The following is a 17576-nucleotide window of genomic DNA, read 5'->3' as shown; positions in this document are numbered from 1 at the left end:
CCGGGCCCTCCCCCACTGATCACTAATTGAGAAAATGCCTTACAACTGGATCTCATGGAGTCATTTCCTCAACTGAGGCTCCTTTCTCTCTGATGACTCTAGCTTGTGTCAAGTTGACATAAAAGCAGCCAGTATGCTTACACCAATATACATTAAAAAGTTATATTCATTTATGGTGCAATGAAAATAGCAAAGTATATAGATTAGTCCTAATCAAGGTAATGAAAGAAAACTAAAAATACATTTCTAAAAGTAAAGAAAGACACACATCAATGAGATTTTTTTTCATGTTGATAGATTAAAAGTGTTAACATATTTTTTAATGTTTTTAGTTTTGTCAAGTTCTTTATTAGTGTATATTAATTTTACAGCAATGGGGTTCATTCATGTTGCACTTTCAGATGTGCATATAATATAATTTGATCAAATTGACCTTTTCTTTTTTTCCATGTCCCTTTTCTTTTTCCAAATATCTTCCTTATCTTTTCAAAGCAAAACAGTTAACAGATTCAACATAGTTTCAGCAATTCGCACAAATAGAAAACTACCATTCTAAACTACATGTGGAAATTCCAGGGACCTGAAATAGCTACATAAATGAATAAAACTGGAGTAACCACCTTCCCTGAATTCGAAATGTATAATAAAACTAGAGTAATCAAAACAGTCTTAAATCAGGAAATGACAGCATATGCCCAAAACCCTAGTACTTTGGGAGGCCCTTGTGGGAGGATCATAACTTCAAGGCTTGAAAGACTCTGTCTCCAAAATCAAAGGGCTGGGAATGTAGCTGAGTTGTATAGTGTGTTCGTTTAGGATATGCAACACCTCAAGTTAATTCCCCAGAACCATAAAAACAGACACACAGTATGGTACTAGTTTGAAGACAGATATGCAGACTAAGGAAACATCAGAAAGTTAATCATATTGTGGTTAAATGATCCTTGATGAAGGTGCTAAGACCACTCAGTAGAGCAAAGATAGCACATACCTACATCAGCAAATGAACATGGACCATTATTGCATACCATAAACAAAATGGGTTAGCAATGTAAGGTTGATACTTTAAAATGAAAATGCTTCAGGACATTGGGCTTGGCAGTAAAGTTTTGGCTATGACACCAACAGCACAAGCAACAAAAACAAATGCTACTACATTGACTTGAAACATGTTTATTCATGAAAGGACAGATTACACAGAAAAACATTAACGTAAAGAATGAAAAAATATGCCTGAAAAACATCTATTGAATAACAATAGAATACATAAAGAAGTCCTACAACTCAATCACCGAGTAACATAATTTGAAGATTTGAACATAACAAAAGATTTGATTATACTTTTTACAAAAATAATATGCAAATAGCCAAAAAGGTATTTAAAGTTGTTCAGTATCATTAACAATTTGTGGAATGCAAATAAAAGGCACTGTGGAATATCATCCCATGTTCAAAAAATAAAAACTAACCAGTGGAGAAACTGGAGTTTTTATTCACCACTTTACGCAATGCTGCAAGAACCATGGAAAGCAGTTGGATGGTTCCACTAAAACATCAAAATAGAACTATCATGTGATCAAATATTCTTACTTCTTGGATATGCCATTGCCAGATAAGTGGATTAAAAACATAGTTTGTACATAAGATAGGGTGTTATTCATCTTTAAAAATAATGGAATAATATTCAGATTTAAAAGCTAATGAGGGAACCATTTAAGTTTTAAAATTATTTTTGAGAATACCATCAAATATGTTCAGATTTATCCCCCACTTGCCATTTCCAACTCCTTACATACGTATTTCCCCAATATAACTACCCCCCCAACTTCATGTATTTTTTATAACCCACTAAGTTCAGTTAGTGCTGTGCATGGATATGGGGTGATCTACTGGAGCACAGGAAACCTATCAGGGGACACATTATCAAAAAAGGAGATTCTTCCTCCGCTAGTAACTATTCACTGCCAATAGCTTCTCAGTGAGGGGTGGGGCTTGGAAATCATATACCCCATCTGTGGAATTTGGGATTTGAGCTGGTTGAATGGTCTTATCTAGTGCTTGACCCTGAATGCTGCAATACTGACCTGCCAAGCAAGTTGTGCCTATTAGTGCAACAGTATCATGGCTGCTATAGGGTAACTAACTTCTTTTTTTTTTTTTTTAAATTTTTTTTATTGGATGTTTTATTTACATTTCCTTTTTTTTTAATGCTTTTTTATAGCATGTTTTACAAGGGGAGGGGGTAAGAAGGGCAAGGTGGTGGAAAAGTACAAAATCTTCTTGGCCTGTGCCTTGAAACATGTCATGGTCTATAAGGTACTCTGCCTTGAATTATGATCTACCTGCTGTTCTAAAGAAGATATGGTACACTGCTTGAGTTATGGTCTCCCTGCTATTCTTAAGATGATATGGTACACTGCTTTGAGTCTATCTGCAGTTGCTAAGCAGGATCTTGCAGTTGCCAAGCTTCAGAGGACATTGTGCAGGTGGGGAAAGGTAGGGGGTGAGGGTAAGGGCGAGGGTCCTGGCTTCTGGCATCTCCCCCTTCTCTGTTTAGTTAGAGAAGGCATCTTATGATCAATCCCAACTATGTGAATTTTGAATTTGGATGTCTAATTATGGGGGGTCTTAGACAAGTTCACAACCCCAAAACACTGATGTGAGACGAGTCACATCGATGGTCGAAGGCTTTAGGCTGTCGACGATGGGCAACGTCAAGGGACTCTGATGTGGGTGAAAGGAGGGTGAGAGCCCTGTCTTAGGCCATGTAGGCTGCACCCACTCCCAGCACCACGCACTCCTTTTCGGCTGCATTGGGTGGGCCCCTGGGAAGTGGACCTACAATAATCCCGTCATTGGGCTAACTCACAGCCATCCTAGTCCCTTTGTGAATGTTCAAGTTACCAACCATTTGTCAGTTTGGGGTGTAATATTGTCATAAAGGAAGGCTCCCCAATGTTAGCGGCCATATCAAGGGCGGCCTTGGTTTAGGAAAAAGCCAATTTTTGTTGTGGTGATCAAGAGGCCAAGCTCTCTAGCAAGAGAAGCGAGGACAAAGCCAGGCATACCAGGAACCCTTCTGGAGAGTGTGGAAGTCTAGCGGTCGACCGTAGGGGGAGGCAGGGGGGCTGGCAGCTGTGTCAGTCTCCTGAGGAGTCACTTCTGGATCCTCTTCAATGTTTGGCTGATGGTAATGAACTTCAACCGTCTTCTTGATGGCAGCATCAACCTGGTTCTGTGGATGGCAGGTCGCCGGCAATGATCTCTGTCTCACTCAATCTTGATGTCGTGCGCACATCCTCTCAATGAGGGTCCGTCCAGAGGGGTCCATGCCTCGAGCCCCATGTCTGGGTGCACTTGACCCGACCGGCAGGTCCTAGTTATTCGTGGGGGCGAGGAGGACTGCAACCTGCTATTCTTCAGAAGATATGGTACACTGCTTGAGTTATGGTATCCCTGCTATTCTTCAGATGATATGGTACACTGCTTTGAGTCTATCTGCAGTTGCCAAGCAGGATCTTGCAGTTGCCAAGCTTCAGGGAACCTTGTGCAGGTGGGAAAAGGTAGGGGGTGAGGGTAAGGGCGAGGATCCTGGCTTCTGGCCCATCTGGATTAGAACTTCTAATAGCAGGCATCACGGGTGATTCATTTTTACCTGGGATGCTGCGTGAGTTCAAGCTCCTGGGAGTCCCTGTTTCTCTCGGTTTTCTGGGGTTGGGTACGGAGCTGCCGCCTGCGACCTACTCTATGCTCGGGCCCAAACCGGAAGTCCCGTAACTAACTTCTTTAGACTTGGATTTTCTGACTGCCCCCACTGAAGGGGATTGTATGCCCGGTATTGTAGTCCTGGTCAAAAGTCTATGGCTGGGGAAGTCATAGGCCCTAAGATAGGACTTGCCATAGTTATTTTGTTATGTTGTTACGGTGTCAAATTACCTTCTAAATATTTGTGTTTATACACATAGACCTGGGCTACTCTCAAGTACTAGAGAAGCTTCTTTTTGAGGTAGACATCAGTCAGTGCAAAGACACATAACTGATTAAAGGTCTAAGAATAAGAGACTGAGGGCTCAGTCTTAAACACAACATCAATATTAACCCCACCACCATCAAGGCTCAAAACACATCCTGGAAGAGGAGGCAGAAATAATGTAAGAGCCAAAAGATGTGTAGGAGTGCTGTGACATGCTGTCTTCCGGACATGACACAGCTATCACCATTCCTGACTTCATAGCAGCTGTTTGTCAATATGTATGCGCCTGGAGCTTTATTATACTAAATGAAAAATGAATTACAGAAATACAGTGTAAAATAAAACTTATGTGACATACTTAGACTAGTCAAATTCATAGACACAATAAGTACAAGGATGATTATTGTGGATTGGAGAAAGGAAAAATAAGTTGTTTATTAAATGTACAGATTCAATTTTGCTTTACTTTTTTCTTTTTTTTTAATCTATTTTATTGGTTATTTTATTTATTTACATTCCCAGTCCCCCCTGAAATCCCCTATCCAACCCCCCCCCTGCTTCTATGAGGGTGTTCCACCACCCACCTATCCACTTCCACCAGTCCACCCTGGCATTCCCCTACACTGGGGCATCGAGCCTTCATAGGACCAAGGCCCTCTCATTGATGCCAGATAAGGCCATCCTCTGCTACATATGCAGCTGGAGCCATGGGTCCCTCCATGTGTACTCTCTGGTTGTTATTTTAGTCCCTGGCAGGTCTGGGAGTTTGGTTGGTTGTTATTGTTGTTCTTTCTATGGGGTTGCAAACCCCTTTAGCTCCTTCTGCCCTTCCCTAACTCCTCCATTGTGCTCTGCCAATTTTGCAAAACAAACATGTTCTGGAGGTGAAGGTAACGATGTGGTTACTCAATTGTACAATCAATGATGTATGGCATAGATGCTAAATTTTATGCTGTGTGTATTTTTTCACAAAAAAATTCACAAAATGGGTAAAGGAAAATCAGACCAAAAAGCATTAGCTAAACACATCAAATACTATTAATAAAGACTCTGGGGAAACTTTAGAGAGAAATTTCTTCTATTTTGTAAATAAAAACACCTACATAAAATTAATATAATTAAGACCCTGAAGGGCTTCCCTTTTATATCAATCACATTAAAAAGTACCTAATATTACTATTCTTGTTCAGCTTACTGCTGGAAACTCTATGTAGTGCAATGAGGTTTTATATATGCATATATATTGGAAATGAATATTTGCAGATGGTCTATTGTCTGGAGAAAAATTCCAAATGTTCAAAACATCTTAAAAATTAATTGATGACTAGCAAATCCATGGTATTAGAGCAGAAATTCTCTTGCTTTGGGGAGACTCTCAGAGTCAGCTCCCATCCACATGCAGTCCCTTCTCTCCCGGATCCTCCCACGGGAAGGTTTCGGACAGGCGTTACTCTGTATAACTTCCCTGATACAGTCATACTCGCCTTCAGCCGTTCTTCCTCCTTTCACGGCTATCAAAGAGCTAACTTCTGCCTCCCTTCTGGGACAGGACATTTTCAGATAGCAAACCCCAAATGGAGGAGGGCTGTAAACATAACTACTGCATCACGTAATAGCTAGGCCCATTGTTCCTCCGGATGGCCCTATCTGCAGGAATGCCCTTGGGACTTACAAATGCCTGTTTTGACCAGAAAAACAAGCAACATAATGTCTCTAAGTCTGATTTGGTGAGGGCAGCTAACCTTGGGACCATTTTCTTCTGTCCTATTTTCTCACGAGAGACCTTAACAGAAATATTTTTGTTGAGTGTGCTATAGCTCTTCCGTTTCCCCCACTCCAGTGAGCTCTCTAAAACAACCCTATTTCTGAAGGGGGCTCGAACTCTGTGCATTTCTCTTGTACCATGCTCCTCCCTGAATCCTACATTTGGTATGAAAAACCCGAGAAAGAGATAGCATTGAGATGGCTCTCTGTGGAGTTCTCCAGCCTTGCTGCTTCTCTCTGCACATCGAACACCTTTATTGCCCTCCAACACAGGACTTTGTAGTCCCTCTCTCACATTTGGATCTTTGTTCTTTCACACATCTCCTGAGATTTCTGCCTGATCCCCAAATCTTAGCGGTAGGTCAGGGGCTCTGCAGCCTTAAGTCTGTTCCCTTTGGTCAGATCTGTTAAGTTCAGGGATACCTGTCATCAGTCTTAGTCTATTGTCAGTGACCTGGCCATACTTCTAAAACAAAACTGAGGAACACAGGGATACTTGTCTTCCTCACTTCCTTTCTCTGGACCCGCTTGATTTACTTGGCCTCATAATTGGTAACACTCAAACTTACATACTGTCATCATCACCTAATCCTCCCCAGAAATGAAGAGAAGGAACCTCCAAAACTAGAGGAGCCCTGAGTACCTTCAGAAGACTTTATTAAGTCATTCTTTAAGGTTTTTACTAATAGAGACAACAGAAATGGAAAAGAGATCGGGCCAAATACCAACTACTTGTAACTGACTTTTCAGGACTGCCAATGAAAATGTATCTTTACCAACAGGGTTCCACTAGAATCTTGCTTCAAGTGTGACCAAGAACAACACTTGCCCAGAACCTGTTCAAATTCACAAGCTCTACTGGAACCAATATTCAAGGTTAAGGGGCATCTGGCTATCCTCAAGGCCCTGGGTGGGAACCAGTTATTCTCAACTTTGAGTTGGATTATTCAATTCCTGACCCCTCAGGATTCAGCACTGAAGATTAGTGCTATCTATGTTCAGAAGCTGCCATTGCCCTTACTAATGCAAAATACACTTTAAACACCATGGTTGCATGTGGGCAGATTTCTCCTTTATGCATGAAGCAGTTCATTTCAGATCAACGTTCAGATCTTCCATCTCTATTGTTGGGGTTGATGGCCTTATCTACAAACTTGTTAAAAATCAGTCAATTTCCTATTGTTTTAGAAACATTAACTTCCACTCACTCCTTCTCCATTATTTCCCTCTTATTTGACTCCACTTACAAGATGAGACGTTCTTTCTAAGCTCCATACCATCATCTCTGCACTATCCACTCATAGCACAGATATGAACTCTCCTCCTCATTGCTATGGCAACACTCTCGCCAGCCCTCTCACCTCCAGACCCTTTAACAATCCAAGTCTGGGACACTAAATATCCCTTGCTAGCCACATACTACTCCCTGATTAAAGTTATCCCAAAAGATCTAGCATTCTTTCCCAATAGGTCCTCTCCCTGTCAGAATGTTACAGGGTATTCAACCAATCAACACTCTTCTCAATTCCAGCCTTCTCTGGCCAGCCAGCTCCCCACTGATCACATGCCCATTTGAGCTAAAAACAAAACAAAACAAAAAACAAAACCAACCAGAAACAGAAAACCCTGATAGCAGATAGTCCTTCCTTTAGGACCCCAGGATCATTAATGAAGCGATTTTACTGACTATATCTGTGGTTCCTAGCCCCCCTTTTCTCTGTCCTTGCACAAATGTCTCACCTTACTGTGACTGACCTTAAGGATGCTTTTAAAACAAAACAAAACACTTAACTTTTCCTCACAAGATATCTCTGCCTTTACCTGGGCAAAGCCTCTACTAGGATGGCTCAACAACTGAGTGGAACTGTCCTTCCTCAGAAGTTCTAGAACACAAGCATTGGTGTAAGGCCCCTTACAGCTTTCTGGCTCTTAGCACTCTTCTCCAATATCCTGACGACCTTCTTAGTAGCAATTAATTTAACCTAATTTCTTTACTCAAAAATGGATAAAGAGTTTCACTTTCAAAGGGATATTTCTTAAAAACCAAAGCTATTTCTTTGGAGTTCCACATAGCTCCCACTCACTGAGGTCTCACTCAAAACACGGAGACGACAACTTTCCTCTCTCGAAACTTCTTTTCTTCCTCAGCTTAGCTAATTTTTTTTTAACCTCTGTATTTGAAATTTTGGCTTCTTATCAGAACATAAAACCAACTGGTAGTCTTAGGGGACCTCATAAATCCCTTGACTTTTCAATTCCTGATAGAGGGCTTTCTCTGTCCTTAAAAACAGATCTAATTTCTGCTTCTGCTTTCACTTTGTCTGGTCCATCCAAACGATTTCGTTTTTATACACATGCTTAGTAGGTCTCTACATTAAGACTTCTGAGATAATTGCATGGCCCTGATATGTGAGCAATTACATATTTTTCCAAATAATAAGTAAGACAATACTAGAATGGCCTTCTTGCCTACGAATTCTAGAGGCAAATCCCTTCTGATCCAAGGAAGTTTTAAGTTGGTTCTTAGCCACCATGTCTGCTGGTCTCACTCTCTCAAGCCTCTTTTGACTCACTCACCGGGAATCTGATTTCTGTGTTTCTCCTTCCTGTCTCTAAGCTATACATGCCACTCTCTGCAGACTCTTGACTTATCCCTTATCCAGGTCCCTTCATCCTTCTCTTATTCTCCAAACCAGAAAATACCCCTTCTCAGGATTACTCTGAAAGAATGAGCTATTTCCTTAACCCTTTTCCTAACCTCTTCAATTCCTCCTTTTCAGTTCTAGCCCATAGATCAGTTGAGAGTTCAATCAAAACACAGAAGTCAATCTGAGTAGGATACACTATAGTCACCTCAGATTAATTTCTCCAGTTGGGGTCCCACATTTGAATACCTTACAGCAGGCTGAACTAATTGCAGGAACCAGATCATTAACCCTCACTAAGGGATCGTCAATAAACATTCATTCTGACTCCAAATATGGTTTTCACATTACTTATTCCCATGCTCCCATTTGGAGAGATATAAACTTTCTGACTTCCAAAGGGTTGACACCTATCATTAATAACACTCTAATCCTAAAATTTACAGACTGTCTCCCTAGCTCAGTAGGCAGCTATTTTCCCATTGGCATGGAAACTCAAAACAGAACTCACTGGCCTATGAAATCACAAGGTTGACAGAGAGGCTAAATTCTATACTGCCCCAGCGCCTAGTTGTTTTACCATTTAACCACCCTTCTTACTCATCTAAAGAAAAAGAAAAACTACCTCAAGAGGGTGCCACCTTAAGCAAGGTTAGTTCACAAAGGGAGAAAAATAATTTTACCCAAGAAGGAAAAACTTATCTTCTTAACAACCCTCCACTCAAAAGCTGGTCATCACTCAAAAGTTGACCTCCTCTTTTGACTAATTGAGGCCCCTTTTCTTCTTAGAGATCTCCAAGACATTATTCAATTCTGCCCTATATGTCAGAAGGTTTTACCCCATTGCTCATCAGGGATCTATTCTTCCCTACCCATCAAGCCAGAGAACAAATCCCTGGCTAAGACTTGCACATTGACTTTACCCATGAAGAAGACAAAATATTTATTGTCTTAGTAGACACTTTCTTGAGATGGTTTCCCTGTACATCTGAAGGGGGAGATATGATCATTACATTTTAATTACAGAAATAAGATCCAGATTTGGACATCTCACCTCCCTACATTCTCATTACACAGGGCTCATCAGACCCCTTTGTATTACCTGGAAGATATGCAACCTTATAGCCCCCAGCCACAAGATAAAGTAGAGAAAACAAATGCTTATATAAAAACCATTTTACCAAATTAATGACATGAACATAAGGTAACTGGATTAATCTTCTCCTTATCGCTGTCTTGTGAGAATCTGTTCAATATCTCAAGCCTAAATCTTTTTAAATTGATGACTGGAAAGCATTTTGAATCAGATATTTTCTCCCTTATCCTCCCAAACTCTAGGTGGTTATATCCTGGTTCCTCTTCCGAATCCAACATTTATTAAAGTGTACTGCTGGGGCTGGAGAGGTGGCTCAGTGGTTAAGAGCACTGACTGCTTTCCCAGACCCGAACTCAATTATTAGCACCTACACGGTGACTCACAACCCTGTGTTAACTCTGGTTCCAGGGAATCTGATGCCCTTTTCTGGCCTCTGCAGGCACCAGGCATGCATGTGGTTCATAGACATACATAAAGGCTTTTAAAAATTAAAATTAAGACAAATTGCTAATAAGTTCCTATGAAAGCATTCTTTTCAATTACCATATCTCCCAGTGTACCTAGTAAGCATAAAAGCTGTAATTCTCAAACACTTCTGGCTTCTGTGGTCCAGATTCTTCCTGATCCTTATCATCCCCACAGCTGGTAAGCTGCTGGGTTTCAGCTCTTGGATTCATTTATATAGGTTAAAGCTTGTTCATAAATTACAAGGACACCCCCTTCTCCCCACTTAAACTAGATACTGGCTTAACCCTTGCTTATCCCAGAGGATAGATCTTGGAGAGTCACCATTTGGGCAATTCCACCCATTCTTGTGACCTCCTGGATAATCTCAAACTCCTATTCAAAAAGCAACAAGATAAGAATACTTCCTTTTGTACATCTCCCCCCCCCCCCCCCCCGCACCTCTGATGTTGTTGTATTTCAAGGAAGAAGACTTCCGTCAGATAATTTCTGAATTCTCTTTTGTAACAAACCTCAGACACCACAATACCTAAACTACTGGATTTCATAACTGACATACAAAGGAGGATCCCACAGATTTCACGTAGTGCTGAGTTGAATTCCTTATATTTGTTTTTTTGTTTGTTGGTTGGTTTTTTTGCATTTCTGAGAAAATTTTATTGGTTTTTTGGATAAAATTTATTTTCCAGGAAGGATGATCCCATCATACTTCTGCTGGAAACAACACATGGCCTCCTCTTTGCTGATTCTGTGTTTGGCCCCAATGCAGCCTGTTCTGCACTTCTTGTCTGCGATGCTGAAACCTGGCCTACCCAGCACCACATAGAAGTCCAGGCCATAGATACCAATGCTTGGGTCATGATTGATGCCCAGGTCAATGTGTTCCTGAATTCCAAAACCAAAGTTTCCACTATCTGAGCAGTTATTTTTCCCTCGTACTCCCGCACCTTCAGGCCTTTCTCCAGAATCTCCTCTGCCTTGGCTCCGCGGACTGTGCAATGAACAGCAATCTTCTCATTTCTCCGGATGCCAAAGGACCTGACAGTGTATCTAGCTTTGGAAAACACAGGAGTCTGGCCTGTAAGTTGCTCCAACACCTTGGCTGCCTGGGTCAGTCTGTCTCTGCTCTCCCCCACACAAATATTGAGGTAGAGCTTTCAGATGCGAAGTTCCTGCATGGGGTTCTCCTTTTCACCTTGATCTTGCGCCATGGTGGAGAACTGGAAGAGAGCCTTATATTTGTTTTTTTGATTCTATTTTATTCTGAGTACTTTCTACTGCCCGATTTCCATTCTCTACTCCATTTTCTCTATTCAGCCCCAATGGAAGAAGTTCTTAGTCTCTAACCTTCTAGAATGTATTTTTCTTTTTATTTCATCCTTTACTTGCTTAATAACCCTGACACCCTTCTGGCCAATGCCTGATGACTGTCTTCTCTTTAGCTCTTTTCACACATTCAAATCTCTGCTGGCTTGGGAAAATTCACAGGGGTCACTCTGGACCCCTAAATACAAGGGACCTATTTTTACCGACAGGATAGACTCTACTACTCCTCTGACAGACAGACAAGACTTCCAAATTATAAGACATATATATATATATATATATATATATATATATATATATATACCATCGCTAAATTTTCTAAACTTGCGGCCAAAAGGACTCCCATCATCAAGCCCCTCACTCCACCTCCTTGGAAACAGAAATTTCCCTCTATTCTACAAGACAGCCTTTAGCAACTGCATATCCTTCAGTGTGCGGTTTCATCATTAATATCAGACCCATCTCTGATCAACTCCCCCACTGGGTCAGCTGCTGACTCTTGCCCACTGCAAAAGGGAAATACCTTCTATCAGTTTTTTTCTTCAGGCCCTATCCATCTTACTACCTACTGGTATAGTTCTTACCAGGTTCTCATAATGGTTAGGGACAGTCAGGTTCAATCACTGGCCTTTTCTTGTGGCTACCAGTAACTGGAGAATCCACAGAAACTTGGAAAAGGATCATTTCCCTTTCTAAAACCTCCTTCAACATATTATCTAGATAGAAAAAAAATTCCTGTTCCTTCAAGATATTTCAAACCCCGACCCTGCTGGCATGCTTATCTTTCAGAATGGAAAATTAAACCCATCAAAAAAAATTACCAACTATTCCATTTTTCCATCTCTATTTTACTTCCTGTTTATTCATGTAGGACATCTTCCTTAGTGGCACCCTAGCCTACCTCTGTTTTTTCCCAGCAACAGGATTGGTACCTGTGCCCTAACACACTAATGCTCAAATATAGATGTGTCTTTCAATAACTGAACATTTTCAGTCACCTTAATTGGTTACACATGCAAACATAATCTATTCTTATCCCTCTACTAGTGGCTTTGGGGATACCATCAGGTATCAGCACAGGAATAGGAGACTCAGCTGCATCCTTAACAGACTATCATGTTTATCTCAGGATTTACGTTAAAGGTTTCTCAAAGTCCAATAAGAATTCAGGATTAGGTAGACTCAATGGTAGTGCTTATCATCCAAAATAGAAGATGCCTAGCTATTCCAATGGGAGTAAAGGAAGTACTTTGCCTCTTCTCAGGGGAGGAATACTGCTTTTATAAGAGTAAAGAAGCTGAAGAGAAGGGTGACCCTGTAGGAGGACCAGCAATCTCAAGTAACCTGGACTACTGAGATCTCTCAGATACTGAGCCACCAACCAGACAGCATACACCAGCTGATATGAGACCCCCAACACATATACATCAGAGGACTGCCAGGTCTGGGTTCAGTGACAGAAGATGTACCTAACCCTTAAGAGACTGGGGGCCCCAGGGAGTTTAGAGGTCTGGTGGGATGTGGTGGGGTATGGGAATATCCTTGTGGAGACAGGGGGCAGGAGGAGGTATGGGATGTGGAATAGTCAGAGGGCAGACTGAAAAGGGGATAAAATCTGGAGTGTAAAAAAAATTAAATAAAATAAAAATATAAAAGTAAATTAGTCCTAGCCAGAGATGCAGTAGAAATATTAGCCAACTTCGCTTCAAAAACCAGACAGAAGGCATCAGAAACATATATCTAGACCACTGTCCCACATGCCACATGAGCTCATGTGCACAAACCAGTGTATGCATTCAGAAACCAGCCTCTGGCTCAAAGGCTAGCTTCTGACAACTCACCACCAAATTTAGGGAGGGGAAGTCCTAATTGAATAATGCCTTACTCCAGTGAAAAGAAGCCAGACAGAATTTGATGCTCACTAATCTTTTAGACATTTCTAATCCCCTTTTCTATAAAATCATCCCTCAGTCTTGATTTTGTTTTATAAACAAAAAAGATTAGAAATGTTAGATCAAAAAGCCTCTAGCTGCTATAAGGTGCCTCCCAGACTCAGTCTCTGTCTGTCTCTGTCTCTCTGTTTCTCTCTGTCTTTCTGTCTCTGTCTGTCTCTGTCTGTCTCTCTTTCTCCCAACACCCCTCCCAGGAGCTGCCAGGCAGGTTCCCATAGTCCTCTTAAAGTCTTTATTTCTCCTTTTACAGTTTTTACAAGAGCTCAGTGTTCCACCGTACTCCTCCTTTTGCTCCTCCTCCCCTGACTGGGCATTTCCAGATAACAAACCCAAAGTGAAGGAGGGCTGTGAACAGAACTGTTCCATTGAATGCTAACTAGGCCCATTGTCCTTCCAAACATTCTTTATCTAGGAATGCCCTTGGGACTTTTAAAATATCCATTTTAGTCAGAAATATAAAAACCATGATGGTTCTAAGTCTAACTTTGTAAGATTAGTCGACCTTGGGCCCATTTCTCTGGGCACAACCTACCTACTTTTTCATGGGGGACCTTGAAAGAGCTAAGTCTGCCCTCTCTGAGCAGATTGAGACTCTTGCTTCACCCTCACAGCTTTGTCTGGTCCTCTAATAGTTTCTTACCTAAAGATTGACTTGACATTTCTTTTTCAGACCCCTCTCCTCCATAATATGTAACATGTGAGAAAATAATTTCATACACAACATCAATCACTTGTCTAATGTATATGTAGAGATGAAAAGTAAAAATGCAATATCATTTACAATTAATTCAAAGCAAAGGGGAGTCTGAGGTACAAACTAATAAATCATGTATATGTGTATGACAAAACTGTTGATGAAAGATATCTGAGAAGACCCAAATAAATGGACAGAACGAGAAGAGGAACATTGTAGGGATGTATCCCCCCTCAGATGATTTATGGGTGTAATGCAATTTATATCTAAATCTATGCTTTTTGTAGACTGACTCAAATTTAAATTCATATGAATATGCTAGTTTAAATTCCTACTGATGTACCAAGGTTCCCTTATTCCTCACATCTTCATTAACACTGATTATTGTAGTTATTTGAGCAAATGTAGCTGTGATTTTAGCTGATAATTAGTGGTAATGGATATATATTATATATGATAATTTCCTATATACGAATAGTGTAGTTTGATCGTATTCAGCCTGGATCCTCTCCCAGCTCCTTTCAGATCTACCTGTCTCATCCCTCCCATCTTCATGTCCTTATTTCTATTCTTTTTTTTTTTTTCTGAGACAGGGTCTCTAGCTTTCTTGGAAATCACCCCATAGACTAGGCTGCCCTTGAACTCACAGAGACCTGCCTGCCCTTACCTCCTAAGTGCTGGGATTAAAGGTGTATTCACCACTCACTATACCCCACTATAGTCTCATTTCTTTTAAATTATCCACCAAGTCAATTTTTGTGCTGCTCAGAGCCTCATACCAGACTGCCACACCTGTAAGGAAAAGAGCCTGTCTGCCTCCCAGCAGCCATCAGCTGGCCATAGCTTCTCAGCTAGGGGTAAGACGAGTGCCTCTCCACTACATTCTGGAATACTGAATGGGTTGGTCTGGTTGCAGGTAACCACAGTAGCTGTAAGTTTATGGGTGCAGCTGTCCTGTCATGTCTAGAAGACATTGTTCTTTCCTGATCTCTGGCTCTTACAATCTCTCCATTGCCATTCTTCTGCATTTTTCACGATCCTTGGGAGGGGCGATATAGATGCCTTCTTTACGGTTGAGCACTCCATGGACACATTCTCTGTATGTTGGCCAGCTGTATCTTGCTGTGTTAACCACTGTCCACTGAAGAAAATTTCTCTTATGAGGAGTGAAAGCTGTACTAATCAATGGATAAAAAGACACAAACTTACAGAGCAGTGTGGCACTAAGTCTATTTAGCAAAACAATTGTGGTAGATTCACACCTGGGGCTTAAGAACTCCCCAGCCATGGGTTCTTAGCCGTATTTACTGAGCCAGAAACATGTTCCTTCCTATGGAGCAGACCTCAAATCAAACCAGAAAGTAGAATGCAGTTGATTAGTCCACTAACACTTATACCACTATTGCACCCATGGGTGCATTTTGCTGTATTGGCTATTATTGTAGCTCACAGGATTCACAGTTGGGTAAAACTATGGATAAATTGTGTCCCCCCCCCAGAAACCTGGATAGCACCTTTTGGCACTATGAAAACTAGCCAGCAGGAAGGAAGCTTCCTGGTCAGTACCAACCTGATTTCTCCATGCCTTATGAATGAAGTTTGTAATGTCTTCGATAATAGGGTTTTACAATCAGGTTCTGGTGGTCAACCAAGAGCAATGATTGTATTAATTTGGGGGGTTCTGGAAGAACTGTGGGCAACTTAAGAGGAGGTATCCTATATCTGGCATTGGTTTTTATTTGGCAACAGATAACTTCTGGGATAGAGCATTATTCCCCGTGTAGGGTAACTCTAATTAAACTTTGAACCTGGCACAGAAAGGTGAATACCATATGACCTCCTTATATGTGACATCTTTAAACAGTCAGATCCAAAGAAGCAGAGAGTAGAATGGTGTTTTCCAGGGCCTGGGTTTGTGGGGCACGTGTTGTCAAAGAGTGTGAATTTTTGGTCTATCAGGGTAAATAAGATTCTAGAGAGCGAATGTATAGCATAGTACCAATAGATAACACTGGCCTGTATACTTCAAATTTGCTAAAAGAGTAATTAGATCCTAACTACATGAGCAGATGAATATATAAATTAGCATTATTATGGAACACTTTATAATGTGTATGCATATACATATAGCTAAATACTATGTATGGTACATATACCTCTACAACTGTGTTTCATTAAACCTGGAAATAAAACAGCATTAGAAACTAAAGTACATAGATCTGAATACAGAATAATGCTTAATTGAGGTTGGGAGTGGCACCTACTCTGGGGTGATCAAAGGAGGTTGGATTTGATCAGAGCATGCTGTATCCATATGTGGAAATATATCAACCCCCATAAATATGTATAATCAGTACACATTAATAGAAAATTAAAAATAATCAAATTTAAAAGGAGTTATTTGATTTCCCAGTTATAAAACACATGCTAAAGTGCCCTTTCAGATGACTGTTTCTTTATTCTTTATGGCTGTTTGCTCTTTAGTTAAATTTGTTTTTTTTTTTTGAAAATTTCATACAGGAGAACACTGTATTTTCATATTTGGTATGGGCAGAGACAGAGAAAGTTGAGGCCAGGCCCCAGACTGAGCTTGTCTCAGTCTTTCCCTGCTCTCATGCCTTCTGCACCAGTCTTACCATGAGGACATCCAAACAGTCATCCAGAGAACTCTCCCCACCCCGAGCAGTTTGCTTGACACATGGTTTCCCAATAGGTATCTTATCCTGGAGATTCACTAGCCAGACATGTTTTTAACTTCAACACAATAGCAAAGACAGCTTGGAAATATGGGATAATAGATAGAAATGTAGCTTTTCCTCGTGGCTTTAATTCCTCATCTACCTTTACAGATGGGTAAATGAGGACTCAGAGAGGGAAAATCCTTGCCCAAAGTCACATCAGTGGAAAAGGTGGAATTAGTATCAATGACTCTCTTTTTCTTATATTTATAAATAAAACGATTCCATCAGGAAGATATCAGAAGCTCACAAAAACTGGAGGAAGACTAGAGAAGGAAAACAAAACACAACAGGGAGCCATTTGTTTAAGACATTGCTCTGGGGGAAAGCCACACAAATTATGTTTTTGTTCTCATGCCAATCATTTCAGATTCAAAGGCAAAAAAAAAAAAAAGACTCAAAGGCCAAGCAAATATCTGGATATGCCATTTCCCAAAGACAACATACAAGTTTTCTATTAGTGCATCAAAGATGACCTTGGACTAGGCAGTTAAAACAACATGTAGTCCTTATTGCCTAGTTATTTGTAGATCAGAAATTCAGGAATCGTTTGGTTGGATTCTCTGTTCAGGTAAGACTAAAATCAAAATGTTGGTAGGGCTGCTGTGTAAGAAACTAATTCCAGTTTCACTTAATTTTTTGGGCATAATTCTTGACCCTACTGCTATAAATAAGATACTTTCTTTTTCTTTTATGGCTATTTGCTGGATAGTTCTTTGAACTCACAGAATTATCTATATCTTAAAAAAAAAAAGCTTTGCAGCCCTCTCATCTTAAAAATCGAGGAATTTAGAATTTTTGTGCATCAAATCTTTCTTATTTTTCAAACTTCTCTTATTAAAAGTATAGTCCCTTATGATCTTACCAGAATAGGCCTGCCTAGGATATGCTATTCTCTCTCTCTCTCTCTCTCTCTCTCTCTC

General features: G+C 40.6%; 1 pseudogene; it reads right to left on the bottom strand.

The window, feature by feature from the left end:
- Positions 1 to 10621: 10621 nt before the first annotated feature.
- Positions 10622 to 11154, bottom strand: LOC114631327 (annotated as a pseudogene).
- Between the last annotated feature and the right edge of the window lie 6422 nt (positions 11155 to 17576).

The sequence above is a fragment of the Grammomys surdaster genome, unplaced genomic scaffold (genome assembly GCF_004785775.1).
Source record: "Grammomys surdaster isolate TR1022 unplaced genomic scaffold, NIH_TR_1.0 357, whole genome shotgun sequence".
NCBI classification, from domain to species: Eukaryota; Metazoa; Chordata; class Mammalia; order Rodentia; family Muridae; genus Grammomys; species Grammomys surdaster.
Note: the sequence above shows the minus strand (reverse complement) of the source record. Positions and strands in the feature narration are given on the sequence as shown.